The sequence below is a fragment of the Lissotriton helveticus genome, chromosome 1_1 (assembly GCF_964261635.1).
Source record: "Lissotriton helveticus chromosome 1_1, aLisHel1.1, whole genome shotgun sequence".
NCBI classification, from domain to species: Eukaryota; Metazoa; Chordata; class Amphibia; order Caudata; family Salamandridae; genus Lissotriton; species Lissotriton helveticus.
In genome coordinates, this window is record NC_136057.1 from 34,050,206 (window position 1) to 34,067,463 (window position 17,258).

Genomic DNA, 17,258 nt, shown 5'->3' on the forward strand with positions numbered 1-17,258 from the left:
TGCGGCTGAAGTTCCAGCAGCGAGGAACCTGTGTCATGACCTGAACCCAGGGGACTGGGTCTTAGTTAAAAAACACGTCCGGAAGAACTGCCTAGATGTTCGCTGGCGTGGGCCCTTTCAGGTAATCCTGATCACGAACACCGCGGTGAAGTGCGGGGGGCTGCCAAATTGGATCCATGCATCCCATACTCGAAGAGTTCCAGCACCTCTAGAAGGAACAGCTCCCGTCCCAGACGAAAGCCCGGAAGTGGAAGAAGAGTCGCAAGAAGGGATTGAGGCAGCTGAGGGGGTGTCGGAAGAAGTTGGGAACGCAACGGATTCAGAAGAAGAGCGAAGGCAGGACGGCAGTGAGACAGAAGACGCAACTGAAGGAGAGAGCAGAAGTGAATACGACTCAGACTCAGATCCGTATCGGAGCGACCAAGAACCAAGTGGGAGGACAAGGAATAGGAGAATAAGGCTTGGAGCTGCCACTTGGCCAACTAGGAGAAGAAGGCTAAGTTTGAGGTCGGCCCAGGAAGAAACGCTTACTCCTATATCCGAAGACTCAGATCCAGAAGAAGATATCCAGGATCAAGCCGAGGAGGGTCTTCGAAGATCAAGGAGGGTGCGAGTGCCTAGTAGAAGATACTCTACTCCCGACTGGACCTACCTCGTTGCAGATGTCTGGGAGACACAGAACAGGGAGGATCAGGGAAGTGGAACTGATCAGAACTGACCCGATCATCACAGTGCAAATAAGGTTTCTACTGCCAGGAGCGGAGACCGAAAGGTTGCTGACACTCAACATCGTTCATCCTGCTCTCCTGAGTGGAATAAGAAAATTGATTCTAGAGACAGTTGAGTTTCCAGTTTGCTGTTCACGATATCCAATATTGGAGGGAACTCTTCTTCGTTTGGAAATGCTTGAGCGAATAGTAGAAATGCTAGGAGCGCTTATTGTTGTGGATTAATACCATATTGTGAATGTCTTCAAAGGGGCGCAGAACTGGAAAGGTGAAGAAAGTGATCTTGATTAGAACGGACCCCTTTGTAATTGTGGATGTAGAACTGATAGTACCAGGAGTGGAAATTGAAAAAACGCTAACTCTCAATTTTGTCCGTCCACTTGTCTTGAGCGAAATAAGGAGAATAATCCTAGAAAAAGTTGACTTTCCATGTTGTGGTACGAACTGTCCAGAACCTGAGGGAATGATACTTCGGATGGACATTTATGAAGAAGTAGTGTCACTCCTTGAGTCATACCTAACTTTAGATGAAAACAAGACTTTTGAAAAGAAATTGTAAACTTGTTGCAAGATAACCTAGCGCCGAGTGGAAGAAGAAAAGTGATAGGGGTTTCATTTTAGTGGATGGAGAAGGGCTAGGGTTGTCTATTTTCTACTGGACTTTGAACTGTTTTGCGGAAACAAATTGTCAAGCTTCCAAGTGTTCAAAGAAAGACATTGCAAGAGAGAAAGACTTTGTTTGAAAAGAAGAGGAAGTGAATGCTGGAAGAAAGTCAAAAACTACACTGTTTGAGAACATGGAGGCTGGCAACCCGAACCGCAGGGCAAAATGTATAGCTGTTATACTTTTAGGAGTAGTGGTTTCTCTTATAATTTTAGTGGTAACTGTTTCATTCCTAGCGGGACACGAAGGGGATGAAACCGCAGTTAAGGAGGATAAGGGAGTATCAACACCGAAAACTACCATTATTAAAGAGAAGGGAAACATCAATGAGAAAGACAAAGCATTGTTAGATGCAGAAATAAAAAGGCTTCACACCGACGAGTCACAGGGAAATTACAAGTCAAATGCTTATGCTAAATTGCTTTATGAATATGTTGATGCCATGGAAGTGAAGGATTGTTATGTTTGTATGCAATTACCAGCTTCAGTGGAGGAGGGTATCAGATACCATCATCTTCCGTTGACATATGGAATAACGTGCAGTTTATTGTTGAGCATGTTTTATGGACGAGAAGGATTCGAGTATTATTTCTCGAATTTCGACTCGACATTGCCAGAGGTTCCGAATTTCAAGCATTTGAACAAATGGGACTACTACAAAAGCGAAGACAGATTACACAAATGGTTTATTCCATGGAAAACGTTAGATACTTCACATGCTCGAAGAAACAATCTGACTTGTCAAATATCAGAAGTTGAGAAAAAGTTTATAGCACAGGTAGATACTAGATACAGGAGGCAGAAGATTTTGAAAGCATCAGGACAATGGGAAACAGATTGGACCAAGGAGGAGAGGGCACATCAAAGAAAAGGTAGTATTGGTCCAATTGCTTTGGATAAGGATAAACGGGGAAAACTGTGCATTCACAGGAGTTACTCATATTATGAAAACTTTTATGTAGGTCAAGTCCATTGTGAACATGCCTTTCAATTGGAGTATTACTCTAAGAACTTTATGAAAGGGATGCAAGCAATACCAAATGTATATTTTGTATGTGGAAGATATGCCTATGTGAAGTTACCAGATAATTGGTACGGATCATGCTATCTGGCTGTTGTCTTTCCTAAAATATATCATGTTGAGAATTTAGACACGCCTAAGAAAGAAATATCAACTAGATGGAAGCGAGGGCTGGGTGCAGCAGAGGTAGTCGGAGATGTACTAGGTGCTGCATTCCCTTTCTTAGGATTGATAATGAATGACATTAAGATCAGGAGGTTAGCTACAGTCGTAGATAGGCTATCTGCCAGTACTGCAAGATCCTTGATGCTGATAGAAGGGGAGATGCAATCGATTAGGGCGATGGTTCTTCAGAACCGACTTGCTTTAGACGTTCTGTTAGCAAAAGAGGGAGGAGTCTGTAAGGCCTTGAAGGTCCAGGAATGCTGTACTTACATTCCAGACAATTCAAAGCCTCTAGAGAAGTATATACAAAACATCACTGCCATACACTACGAAATTGAGGACCTGGCAAAGGTAAATGTGTGGGAAAAAGTAGGCCATGGAATGGGTAAAGTTGGAAGTTGGTTTGCCAACTTAGGAAAGGGTATCGTTTGGTACATATTGAAACCCATCATCATAATTGTGATTTGTGTAATCACTTTGTGGGGATTGGTGCGTTTGTATCAATGTTATAGAGCAAATAGGTTACAGAGAGCTATGAAGAAACAGGAACAAGAGTTGACAGCGATGCAGGACACTCAATATAAGAGTCTGAAAGCATTAGAGAGTATGAAAAGAGGTGGAACTGCCCTGTCTTCACTTTAAAAGGTTCTACATTTTTAGTGTCTTGGTGATGATGACCCCTGAAGGTCATCAAAGGGGGGACTGAGAGAGCACAAGTTTGAAAAAATGTACAAGTACGCCATATTTACAAGCACGTAGTTAGTTTAAACATGTTTTGCACACGAGTGTTTTATATCCAGGAGTGAAATATACAGAGTGGTTTATTTTCAGTAGTGAAACGTATAGAATGTTAAGTAGAGTAACTATAATTATAACGGTGTGAGATTAATGTAGAAATGTTGGAATATATGTGAAAACCTCATGTTCTCATGTTAAAAGAATCATGTCCGAATTAAATGTAACTTTGAAAGTCCAGTATTATGTGTAGGCCTTAGGGCAATTCACAGCAAACCTGAACGTGCTGCTAAAATAATGTGAGATAAGGTTGACATCGTTCTTCCAAATGTACTATTGAACTTAGGGTTAAAGTATATGCTTTATAGATGTGTTATTTTAGAAACGTATGCTAGTTAAGAATGTTTGCTGTTTAAATCAAGTTAACGTTTTAAGAGTGCAGGGACCTGCTGCATGTAAATCAAGTAGGCCAGAGGAGATAATGTCATGTCGTGTAAATCGTCATGTGCTCGTTAGAGAAGAGGTCGCGAGGTGTCCAGCACCGAGCTTTGAGAGTGTTTTATGACTAAAGATATGGTGGAGTCTGGAATTTGAGGCCCACTGCAGGACGAGCTGCATGCAGGTGCGAGGGTCCTAATCAGCTCGAATGAAAGGGACTTTGTTCAGTGGCGCCTTGCGCAGGCCTGTAGGAGTTTCCAGGAATTTCAGGGGGTATCAGCGCACGGAAGAAGAAGCCTGGGAACCAAGGTCAACTATAACGAGGGTCTTCAAGAGTACCATCATGGAGTTTGCCGCGCAAAGATGTACCACGTGAGGGGCGTCCCAAGGGGCATTTCTATTGAAAATGTGATTTGGTATTAGGGAAAGAGACCCGGGAGGAGAGCAGAGCAGATGATTTTGGGAGCCTAAGGAAGCGGATGGGTAGGCAGATAGGCTGATCAGGAGAGACCCATTATCAGAGAAGAGACAAAGAGAAGTGCGTGATCTTCTTAGGAAGTCACCACGGCTGACACCTAGAGGGTTAAGATCTTGCTAAGTAGGGATGTCATTTAAAGTAGTGTAGGGACAGACTAACCTTAATTTTCTTTTCTGTAATGACTTTGAGGTTGCAACTTGTATCCATTTTGGCAACCCTGATGGTTTTCGAGCTTGTACTTATTATTCTGTTTTTCAGACTCAGACTATTCAAAAAGTTCATGTTTATAGTGATACCAATTTACCTGTTGAATCTCATTTTGAGAAGTTTGTATCTTCAGTTATCTTTGACTTTATATTAAATCTTTAAAACTTAAATTTGGTCAGTGGTCATTTAGAGTGGTGTAAGTTCTTAAATTGATTGACTTATTGCGAGATTACCTTTTACTCCAAGACAGGTACCAACGATTCAGTCGACATAGTTTGGGATTTGGTAAGATAATTAGTAACCAGTAATCCCGCGTTAGCAATACCATTAATATCACACAAATCTGACCAAATGTCCCAAACCCCACCCGCCCCCCACCCATCCGCCCCACCAAATATGGGGGGACTAACTCCATCCCTCATCACAACACCAAAATGTAACTGCAAACAAAAAACTCCAGCAAAGAACCCCCAAGGAAACAAATAGATATGCATCCGCACGTGGGAGGTGGCAATATCCTGCCATAACCCCCATACCATGTCATAATGGAACAACGTATACACGCATCTGTGGTGGCACAACCTGTGGTGCCAGAAAGAGCTGCAACAAAAACTGTAACGTGGTGAGCAATGTCTACAACTTTACCCATGCTCTGGAGTGACATGAACGTATCCATAAGGACTGCCCCCAATCCTGATCCAATTTAGAAAAGAGCTGAAGACAAAAGTAGCGCATTATGACGTAGTAACAGGTCATCTTCCACGCTTCGAAACCAGACACCCTTCAAGTATTCGTTCACTCTCTTCGCCTTTTACCCTCATCTCAAAAGACGCCTGTGTCCTGTCTGTCTTAAATAAAAACCACCCTAATCCCCAGACACCTCAGTTACAGACATGCCCTAGGCCTGCCCATCTACATTCAAAACATTTAACAACATGCCTGTTTCCTGCCTGTCTCAATTCTAAACCCCCCTCTTCAAACATATCCGTGTCTATCACATGAAGGTTTGCCCTAAAGAGGAGAGAGCGCACGGTGATTCCATGTGCACCACGTGCACTGTTTATAATTCATTTTAAGAGTCGTATATATTTTTTTTGAAGAAATACTAATCCATGAATAATCCTTTTAAAAAAGACAAATTAAGCAATCCGGTTTTGTACCAATCGTAGTAATTTAGAAAAGGGAACAGAACATGCCCCAACCAAAGATCTATATTTCACATTTGGAGAGACGAAGAAATGCATTTTATACACTTACCTGTCATATAAAAACCATAAATAATGTTAAATGAGACTGTTCCATGTTGTACATCACATATATGTTTTTGTAATGTATGTCACCAGGAAATCCCTTATAAAATACATTTGGGGTTATCTCTCTCTAAGAAATGCACATCGAACTCCCCAAAATTCCTACTCGCCGAAAAAGCGCTTTGACGTCTCATCAGGGGTAGTAAACGCTACATAAATGCAATTACAATACAATACATACCTGTTTCCTGCCTGTCTCAAATCTAAACATGTCACTTCCCAACATACCTGATTCCTGCCCATCTACGTTCAAAACATGCCACTTCACAGCTTGACTGTTTCCTGCCTCTCTCAATTCTAAACACCCCACTTCAAAACATATCCGTGTCTATCACATGAAGGTTTGCCCTAAAGAGGAGAGAGCGCGTGGTGATTCCTGTGCACTGTTCATAATTCATTTTAAGAGAGTTGTATAGATTGTATTGAAGAAATACTAAGCCATGAATAACCCTTTGAAAAATAGAAACATTTAGCAACCTGATTTTGTACTATTCGTAGTAATTGAGAAATAAAAACAGAACATGCCCCAACCAAAGATCTATATTTCACGTTTGGAGAGACGAAGAAATGCATTTTATACACTTACCTGTCATATAAAAACCATAAATAATGTTAAATGAGACTGTTCCATGTTGTACATCAAATGTATGCTTTTGTAATGTGGTCACCAGGAAATCCCTTATAAAATACATTTAGGGGTGATCTCTTCCTAAGAAATACACATCGAACTCCCCAACATTCCACACTGGCGTCCTGGAGCTATGACAGAGCTCTTAAAAGTGGAACCAGGACAGACAGACAGACTGCAGCGCAGACACCTTTCAGCCCAGGCGGTCTCTGTTCATATCAAGAGAGGGGCTGAAGCCCCCCTCGAGCTGGGATCCCCCAGTCCCCGCCACTTGTAGGGGATTTGAGGCAAGCACCCCAGTTCAGGACATTTCCAGGATTCGGGGGTGTTGCACCCTCTGCAGCACAGCTGGGAGTCTGTACCTGCCCTCCTATGGAACTTGTAATACGGCGGACGGGATAGCCGTCCCGTTTGTGAGGGAGCATCACATCCACTAAGATCGAAATCAGGTGCCTAATCTCTCTCTGCCTAACATGTGCGTAAAATGTATTTGGGTAATAATCACGTGGTATACACTATCTTGGAGATGGACGATCGACCCCTCGAGTAATGTATAGGGATCCTTTGATTCACAGCTAGCTGTGTGTTATATATACATAACTCAAGGTCGAAGTAGAGCACGCTTCTCAAAGACCTTTGGAAGTTCCAAGGAAAGGTACCTTTTTTTAGTGACACTACTATATTCAATCAATACTCCCACAAAAGATGATATATACCAAAACAAGGACCCAAAGTGGATAACAAAGAGATCAACACGTACAACAAACACATACCTTAAGACATACTGCTGTTGATCCTATGGTGACAGGGTGGACATATCTTGGGAATGATAGACCCAGCTCCTCTTCAGTGTAGTTGAATTTATTGCTGGAAGCCATATATACTCTCCCTTTAAGAAATTCTGCTTTCACCCCCCTTCTTCACACCTGCCTCAACAGGTGGCTGAAACTTTCCCTGCAGCCCCTGCTGAATAGCTCTGAGCATCGGTAATCATCAGGGTGCAATTAAAATCCGCTGTTGACACAGGTGAAGAAGCTATTTGAAATATTCCCAAACTGCAGCTCCAAAACTTTATGAAGCACTTTCTAACTATCTAAACTTTTTAAAAATCTAAGATTGTACTTTATACATGTCTAAACTTTCTGAACTACTTCATAACTAGCTAAGCTTTCTCAAGTACTTTATAACTATCTAAACTTTTAAATCAGGTACTTTATACATGTCTAAACTTTCTGAACTACTTCATAACTAGCTAAGCTTTCTCAAGTACTTTCTACCTATCTAAACCTTTTAAATCAGGTACTTTATACATGTCTAAACTTTCTGAACTACTTTATAACTAGTTAAGCTTTCTCAAGTACTTTCTAAATATATCGAACTTTTCCAAAGTAATTTTTAAGTGTCTACACTTTCTGAAGTACTTTCTAAATATCTAACCTTTCAGAAGTACTTTCTGAATGTCTAAACTTTCTGAAGTACTTTCTAAATGTCTAAGAGGTACTGCATACAGCACTTACCTCTTCCACTGGTTATTAGGAGGCAAAGTGGCTGCATTTATAATTGAAAAAATGGATGACACATGTAACTTAAGGATAGTCAAAAAAAGAGAAAATGAAAAAAGGGTTATTTTCTGTAACAGATTCTAAACAAATTGCAATACATCAATTAAGGGAAAACATCAAATCTTGTTGTATATGTAAAATGTAGCATAAGCAGTTTTAGCAAGGATTTTGATTGCCAATGTTATTGGAACCAGACAGATGGCAGGCAGTGATGGCTATTTCTAAACCTTGAAAAAAATGGGGGTAAGCCTAAACCTTGATATTTTCAAGCATCCACTACTTATATAGCTTAAAGGATCAATACCTTTTCTATCAATCCTGGTATATTTAAATATACCAGGATTGATATAAGGTAGTGAATACTTGAAAATATCAAGGTTTAGGCTTACCCCAAGTTTTTTCATGTATTTATGACCCTGCCTATACCTTTCCCTATTGGGTCTCACTCCTTTCTTTCGTATATTTCTAAACCTTGGCATCTCACCCATCGCTGACGTTCGCCAAAATGCCTCCCGCTCGCAAAAAAATGCCTCCTTCTGTTGGTAGTATTTTTAGCAAAAATCATTATTCATTCAGAAAAGATGCAAAGGATTTTAGGGTATTTGGCCCCCACCACCCTTTCCAATGTGCTGCCTATTAGAATATATCCAGAGAGTCAAATACTTCTGATAAACCCAGCAGCAAGAGGAGGGATGGAGCTGCCTTGTGCCTGGTCACCCAACAATGCCCTGTCCATGCCAAAGTGTTATCCACAGCACCAAACATCTCTGTTTTGTGAATGGCATTGAGCTTGGATGATTATATCCCATTCAAGCATCCGCTGGTGGCTTTTGTTGAGGGTATAACAGGCTAATTTAATTCTTTAGTAATGTGAGCTAACTGTAAGGTAAGATTTGTGAATTTAATGAGAAAAAGTGTCAGCTCCGACATTGCGCGTGTGTCACTACATTGTGGGGTTCAGTTCATGGATGATGTCTGTAACCCCCTCAGCAGACACATCCCTGAAGCAGAAAGTTTGTATGTGTACCTGCCTCTTTACACACACCTGTGGAGTCAACATAATAATTGTTACCAAATGAAATCCGTCATGAACCATTCTTGGTCTTGTTTTCTCAATTCTTTTTGAAAGCTATTCTGTATTTACTGACAGTACGACTTCCTGAACTTGTGCAATAGTAATTGTATAATGTATTTATATAGCTCTTACTAACCCCGGCATAGGCATTATATTGCGTTGTGGCGAGTGGCGCGGTACTCCAGACACCAAGATGAGAGTTTAATATAATTAGTAGTGTGTTTTATTTTGTACATTAGTTGTGTTAGACTTGTGCTCTTGACTTCTTGTGTGTTTATTAGAATTTAGAGTAGATATAAAATGAATGGAATAGATTTGAATAGGGAAGTAGTAAGATTTTTTTTGTAATTAGTGGTCTTTTGTGCCTATTAGTTGGGACGAAGGTTGAAGGGGGAAAGTATAAATATATTTATATATATTTTTTAACAAAACTGAAATTGACAAACATACATAACTAGACATGACACCTTGTAAAGCTTTAGTGGCTGGAGTAAACCCCTCCATATAAATACCCATATGTACATAGGAGCATTAATATTTACATGCTCTGATGCACACATTTGTCTTGGGGTGAAGTAGGTAAGTTTTTTTAACAACTGTAATGAACTTATACATATATACACATGACACTGCAGAAAGGTTTTGTAGCAGGCATAAGCCCCTGTCTAAAGGCACCTATCGGCACATAGAAGCAGCAATTATGAAATGATCTGAAATACACATGTACATTGTGCTGTAATATGTTCTTGAATAATCAACAATGTTTTAACCGCATGCGTGCGGCCGTTTTTCCCGCGGTATGCGGCATTTTTCAGATTACCGAGTTACATGACGAGCTCAGCTCGTCATAAGCACACGGTAGGTAACGCTGATGACGAGCTGAGCTCGTCATCAGCATGGAAGGGGTTAAAGTAATTAATATCTTGAGTTCTCAGTTATTGTTTTACAGAATATAAGTAGGTGAAAGGCTCGATGGGCTTCTGAAGATATTCAACAATGTTCAGACAGAGTATACAAACTGTAACAAATCGTTAGTAGATAGGGTCCACATTCAATCTACGGATTCAAGATTGAGGGTCATCCAGTAGCTGTAAACACCTTTCATTGAATTTGAATTTAAATTTGAATTTGAATTTGAATTTAAAATATTTATAAAGCGCTACATTCACCATGCGGTTTCTTGGCGCTATGGAGGCTAAAATAGCAGAGGAGACGCAGTAGAGCTGGTACAAAGAAGGAAAAATATGAGGACAATTTACAGAGGGAAAGCCTGATTGAATAGGAAAGTTTTGAGGTCTTTACGGAAAAGAGGATAGTGCTTAGCCAACCGTAGGTGGTCGGGGAGGGAGTTCCAAAAAGAGGGTGCCAAAAATGAGAAGTTGGCTCCTCCCCACTTTTTGCGCTTGTAGCGGGGTACCTGCAGAAGTGATTGAGATGATGAACGAAGCTCTCTAGCGGGAATATACTCCCTTATCAAAGAGGCAATAAAGGCGGGAGCTAGGCCCTGGCGCACCTGGAAGACCATACAACCTGTTTTGAAAAGGGATCGCTCCCTGACAGGCAGCCAGTGGAGCGCCTTCAATAAAGGGGTTGAGTGGTGAGAGCGGGGAAGGCCGTACACTAATCGGGCCGCCTGGTTTTGGACCAGTTGGAGCTTCCGTAGGCTGTATGCCAGAATGCCGTTGTACAGGGCGTTAGCGTAATCCAGCCGGGAGATCACCAAGGCGGACATGATCAGTTTAAGTGCCAGGGGAGAAAAGAAACGAGAAACAGCACGAATAGTGCGAAGGGTAAGAAAACAGGAGGAAACAACAGAGCTAATTTGTGAGTGGAGGGTAAGATGATTGTTAATTTTGATGCCTAAAGTCTTGACTGAGGGAGAGGGAGTGGGAGGGGGACCAAAGGAAGAAGGCCAAAATAAAGAGTTCCAGGGACTGGAAGAACCACCCGTGAGAACCAACTCAGTTTTATCCGGGTTCAACTTCAAATGCTTGTGGTTCATCCAGTCCCTAATAAAAATCATAGTAGTCTGAAAGTTGGAAATAGAATGGGAAGAAGAAGATAGGTTAAAGATGAGCTGGAGGTCATCCGCATAATTATAAACGGTGACCTCCAGCTGCTGGAGCGCGAAGATTAAGGGATAGATATAAAGATTAAACAAAAGAGGAGAGAGAGAAGAACCCTGGGGAACACCACATGTGACCTTAAGTGGGGTGGCCGAGAAATCCCCCAACCGGACCGCCTGGGTGCGGTCCCTCAGGAAGGACGATAGCCAGACCAAGGCCGAGTCCCCGATTCCCGCCGCTCTGACACGTGAAAGCAAGATGGAATGGTCCACCGTGTCAAAAGCGGCGGAGAGATCGAGGAGCACCAGGGCCTGGTGTTTGTTTTGGTCCATGCCCTCCCTGAGGTTGTCCAGGACCGACACCACAACGGACTCGGTGGAGTGCCTAGGCCGGAAGCCTGCCTGGCGAGACGCTAGGCCCCCATTCACTTCTACATGGGCGCTGAGTACCGATGTTACGTGACACTCAAGCACCTTGCCCAAATAGGGCAACAGTGAAATAGGGCGATAATTAACTGGGGCGGGAGGATCCGCACCAGGCTTCTTCAGGATAGGCACTATTGTGGCAGATTTAAGTGCTGGGATCACAACCCCCTCGGCAAGGGAACTGTTAAGAAAAGTAATCGGGGGCTTAGTGCAGACAGAATAAATCTGTTGAAGAATACGGGCCGGGCAGATGTCCGCCGGAGAGCCTGACTTTACTTTAGGGAGTATAGCCAAGAACACTTCTTCTGTGAGAGGGGGGATCGAAGAAAGGCAGCATTGGGCAGTCGGGGGAAAGGGTTCAACAAAAGCAAGGGAGGGGGGTGGAATATTGGCTTTGATGTTAATAATTTTTTCCAGAAAATAAGAATTCAAAGAATCACACAAGGACTGGGTAGGGGGAGGTTTAAGTGTAGCCCTGTCAGAGAAGGCTAGGTCGTGAATAATTGTGAAAATCTCCCTGGGTTTATTCTCCGCCACCAAAATTTTTGCTGAGAAGTAGGCAGTTTTGGCGCCTAGTATGGCTCTTTTATAGTCACCTAATAGTGTGGTATAGTGGGTTTTCAGTAAAGGACAATAGTCCCTTCTCCATTGCCTCTCAGCCTGCCGAAGGGTCAGCTTTTTTCCTTCAGATCTTCACTGAACCACCAATTTGATTCCTTAGGCCGTCTAGTTGAGATCCGACGTAAGGGGGCTACCGTTTCACAGCCTCCAGCAAGCCAGGTGTTAATGGAGGTGGCTTGAGATGAGGAAGATAAGCCCACCAGGTTAGGTGAAGAGTTCAGGAGGGAAGATGATAACAGAGGGAGGTCGACACGGTTCCAATTCCGCGCCCAGGTGTTTTTGGCAAGCGAGACCTTTGCTACAGGGTTAAGGTGGAGGGAGAAGGAGATTAGAGCGTGATCTGACCAGGGACATGGGGACACGGACATAGAAGAAACGGAAATATTAAGAGACCAAACCTGGTCTAGTACATGTCCGTGTATGTGCGTGGGGACTTGTATGTGAGAAACAAAATTCAGGGATTGAAGTGATTCTGTAAACTGCTTTGAGGAAGTACACTCAAGGGGGTCCGTGGGCCAATAATTAAAGTCCCCTAACACTAGGACTGAGGCATAATTGACCTCCAAGGTGGCCAATAAGTCCTGAAGGGCTGGCATGAACAGGTGTGAGAACTGGGGCGGACGGTACATTAATAAACAAGTGAGCGGGGGAGAAAAAGTAAGAGAGCGGACCACAAGATGCTCAGTGGGAGTAATAAGAGGGGAGGGAAGAAGTTGGAAATTATACTCTGACCGGGCAATGAGAGCCACGCCACCCCCTGTCTTGCCCGCCGGGTGGTCAGCACGGAGAGCCACATAGGAGGGGGGGAGAGCAGCCAGAAGAGAGGGCAAAGAGGACTCACAGAACCAGGTTTCAGTTAAAAATAGCATGTCAGGCTTGTGAGAGTCGAGCAGCACAAACAGCTCCTGATGGTGTCTGACCGATGACCTGGTGTTGAGCAGGATGATAGACATAGGAGGGGAGGAAGATAAGGAGCCAGAATCAGGAAAGAACTGCGTCGAGGGGGTCAGATGAGAGGAAGGGAAATGGGGGGATGGAGGAGCAAGGCCAAGAGAGGAGATGTGGCTAATGATGGAATCGGGCAACGACCAATGGCCCTGTATGGCTGTTAAATCCTCAGATGAATAAGAGATAAGAAGGGCATGAGGAAGCGCCCCTAGCCCCGTACGGCCGCGGACGGGCGCAGACGGGCTTGACTTAGGCGCCACTTCGGCGCGCCTTCGTGGCGCCCGCTGCGCTCGTCCGCTGCGCTTCCTCATTGGGGGCGTTTAAGTAGGGGCGGAGCGCGGGGGGTGTGGCGCCGAGCTAGGTCGCCTGACCAGCCCAATGGAAGATGGCGCCCGCACACCACCGAGCCCTAAAAGAGTAAGTAAAATTAGTCTCCTGCTAACTTTGAACGGGGTTAAACACAGAATAATAGCAAATAAAAATGAAGCGCCAGGGAGGAGCCAAGATGGCGATCGGTGCGGCAGTGTAGGCTCCCGGCTCCGTAAGCTTCCAAGCCCAGCAAGATAATCCTGTCTACGATCCTGGCATTGCATGGCAGCAGGGCGACGGTGAAAGCGCGCAGATATCGATTGCGCGATACCGGCGCCTCTACCTGCCTCACAGACGGAGATATTCACGAAATTGACTGATGGCCTTAAACGGCCCGGAGCCGAGACCTCGGTTGGTAAACATGGCCGGGCGCTGATTCATCGGAGGCGGCCAGCTGGACCTGGGCGGAGTCGGCCCGCCGAGACGCGGCAACTCCAAAGGGAAATTATCTGTTGGTGCCCTGGTTGTCGCACGATGCGGCTGGAGTGCATCCTCGATATGGAGGCTCGATGGAACCACTGTTGACTGCGGAGAGCGGAAGGTGAGCCTGTCGGCTTTGTCTTTGTTCCTGCCCGGTTTTTACGGGACGCTCCCGAATTTGAGGCTGTTGCTGAGTCGGAGAGGGGATGACAGCTGCCGTGGACTGTTTTTTTAGGCTTATACTCTGGGAAGTCCCGGAATCCCATCTGTGGTCTGCGTAAGCCGGACTTGTCCCTGCCCTGCCTTTGTTCTCTCGACCAGTTGGACGCGCCTAATGGGTGCCTGAATAAGAGGGAGTGCAACACCCTTCCTACTGAAGTACTGTGCGAGGGTGAGTGCGAGTCACCGAGTAGCCCAGTGATGGGGGGGAAAATACAGCCTGCGCTGTCCTGCAGTGATATCCTTGCCGCTCTAAATGACTTTCACACCACTTGGTGGGATGGCTCCCGAGCGCTTGGGGAGAAGCTAGACGATGTTGTGCTCATGCTGGGACGGACGCACCCGGATGGCCCCCGGCTATGCGAGGAATCGCCTTCATCTACGTCTGTGGAGGGTACTGTGATTGTACTTGGATGCGGAGGGGACTGGATGATCCCGGGCAGTGTGGGTGCCTGTGACAGAATGCCCGTGCGTCTCTATTGTCCGGAAGGATGCCTTTCCCAGTATTTGATGGTGGCCCCGTCCATAGTAGCGCCGCTGAGGACTCGTACACTGGTCCAGCTATTGTTGCCTCCTGTGACTGCTTCCTCTTTCCTCGCCCTGGTACTTCTGTTGGGGAATGCGTCCCCTGACTTGGATCTGGGAGTGCTGGTCTTCGGTGGAGGGGACTCTGTCGGTGGTCGGCGGCGTCCATTTTGTGCTTGCAAGTTGCACCTCTACCGTGCGTGGACATTTTGTCTTCACTTGTCTGTCGAGATGAGATCTCCTTTGCGGGCATGCCACGGGGGATTTATGAGAATGGGCCAGGGCTAAGTGGTTCTCTTTAATAGTTGATGTCTGTGTGGCGGGTGGGTGAAGCGGGTTGGCGGGTTCTTAAACTATACTTAATAGCGCGATATGTAATGTTTCACCCCCATTTTTACTGTGCTAAGTGATTGCTGTTTTTATTGTCGCTTCTGGGGCGGAGACTACATTCATGGAAGGAGAGACCGGGAGCCTATTGGGATAGCGCTCCTCCGGTATTATGTAACCTTTTTTCTTTTTCCTTTCTCTCCTCTGTACCTAAATTTCGTCTTTCGTTCTCGGGCGACAGGCACACTGCTAGGGGGGGCCATAGTCTCTGCATGTGTGCTGGGTGGGGGGTTGGGGGTGGGGTTTTTTGTTTCGTCTTCGTTTCTATGGGCCTCGTTTTTTCTCTTCTTTTTCCTGGTTCTTTCTTTTCTTCTTTCTTCTTTCGGGTCAGTATGGTGCTTAAGTGTAGCGTTCGCTTATTGTTTCTGTTGTTAGTGTTCCTGGTAACATTAGTTAGGATGTTCCACGTTAACGGGGTGGGTGATGGCCAGTACGTATTGTGAATACATGTTTTTATCCTGATATGCGTATTTTTCAGCCGATCCTCCGATTGTGACTCTTAGCATCGTTGATAATCTGCTGTGTTCATTGCCCCCTCTATGCTTGCTGCGGATTGCATGGCGACTGATCCTTTTTCATTTATAAACTTTAAAATTAACCTGATTTATCCTGTACTCGACGGCCACTTTCTCCATATGTGTCATTTCGAATACTGGCTGCTTCTTTTCTAGAGACTGCTGAGCTGTTCTATTGTTGCGTTTGTGCTACAAACTGATTTTGAGGCCGGCCAGGATGGTTGTAGGCCCGTACCTGTATGCTTTTGTTACACAATAAAGGTTTTAAAAAAAAAATAAAAATAAAAAATAAAATGAAGCGCCACTGCTCTCAATCAACAGGGTGCAACAGTCACACACAGTAGATTTATGCCGCTCCTGACTGCAGACGCGAACCCTCTGCCACCGGGGTCGCCTGCCTCCAACAGCGAGCATTGAGAAGCCACTCTTAAGTAGGGGCGGAGCGCGGGGGGTGTGGCGCCGAGCTAGGTCGCCTGACCAGCCCAATGGAAGATGGCGCCCGCACACCACCGAGCCCTAAAAGAGTAAGTAAAATTAGTCTCCTGCTAACTTTGAACGGGGTTAAACACAGAATAATAGCAAATAAAAATGAAGCGCCACTGCTCTCAATCAACAGGGTGCAACAGTCACACACAGTAGATTTATGCCGCTCCTGACTGCAGACGCGAACCCTCTGCCACCGGGGTCGCCTGCCTCCTTGCTGAATGCCACAGGATAAAGCATATCAAATCCTCTGCTTGCCACTTCGTCCTGCTCAAAAACATATCAGCAGAGAAGCAGAGACAAACACCGCAGCTGCTGTTTCTTATTGAACGCTGCTTCTATTGTTCAGGAAAGGAATGTGGATCTAGTCCATCTATAAAACACGAGTAGGCCCCTTTCGGTGCTAAGGGGTATATGTGTCAAGCCCTTTTCCCATTCGCAAATGGGTCGATTTTCAGAATCGACCCGTTTGCAAATGGGAAAAAGCCTTTTGGGATGTATGGGGCATATGTATCAAGCCCTTTTCCCGTTCGCAAACATGCCGATTCTAAAAATCGCCCCGTTTGCAAACGGGAAAAAGCCTTTTGGGATCGCAAAATTTGCGATTCCCTATTTTGCGAATTCTGAAAGTACCCAAGTTGTGTGAATTTGCCTTAAGAAATCGCAAATTACCACCAACTTCAAGTTGGTGGTAATTTGCGTCTTCCATGGCAAATGCACTTTTTTGCATTTTTAAGAGTGCCATGTGCCGCACATACATGCCCTAAGGGCCCTAAGGGCATGTATGTGCACCACATGTGCACACCTACAAATTTAAGGGGTGCAACAGGGTGTGCTTTAGACACTCTTGCACCCTTGAAATTAAATTTGCAATTTGAGAGTACCTAATGGGTACTCAAATTGTGAATGTCTTCCCATTTATTCCTTTGGGCCTCCAGGCCCATAGGAATGAATGGGAAGGTATTCCTTAATTGCCAATCGCAATTTGCAATTCGCGATTAAGGAATAGATAGGAATCGCAATTGATATTGTGACCCCTACATGCATTTCATTTTGTGACTCCTTAATAGCGATTCGCTAAAACTTTCTATTAAGGGCGCGCAAAACTGTGTTTTGATACATATACCCCTAAGTTCTCCATCAGTAACAATAAGGTTTTAGAGCCGGGCATAGTACAGAGGCAGCCCTACTGGGAGTGAAGGAAAATCTTAAAGCTCAGTTGGACAGAGGCAGCACAGCTGCTCTGATTCTATTGGACCTAAGTTCCGC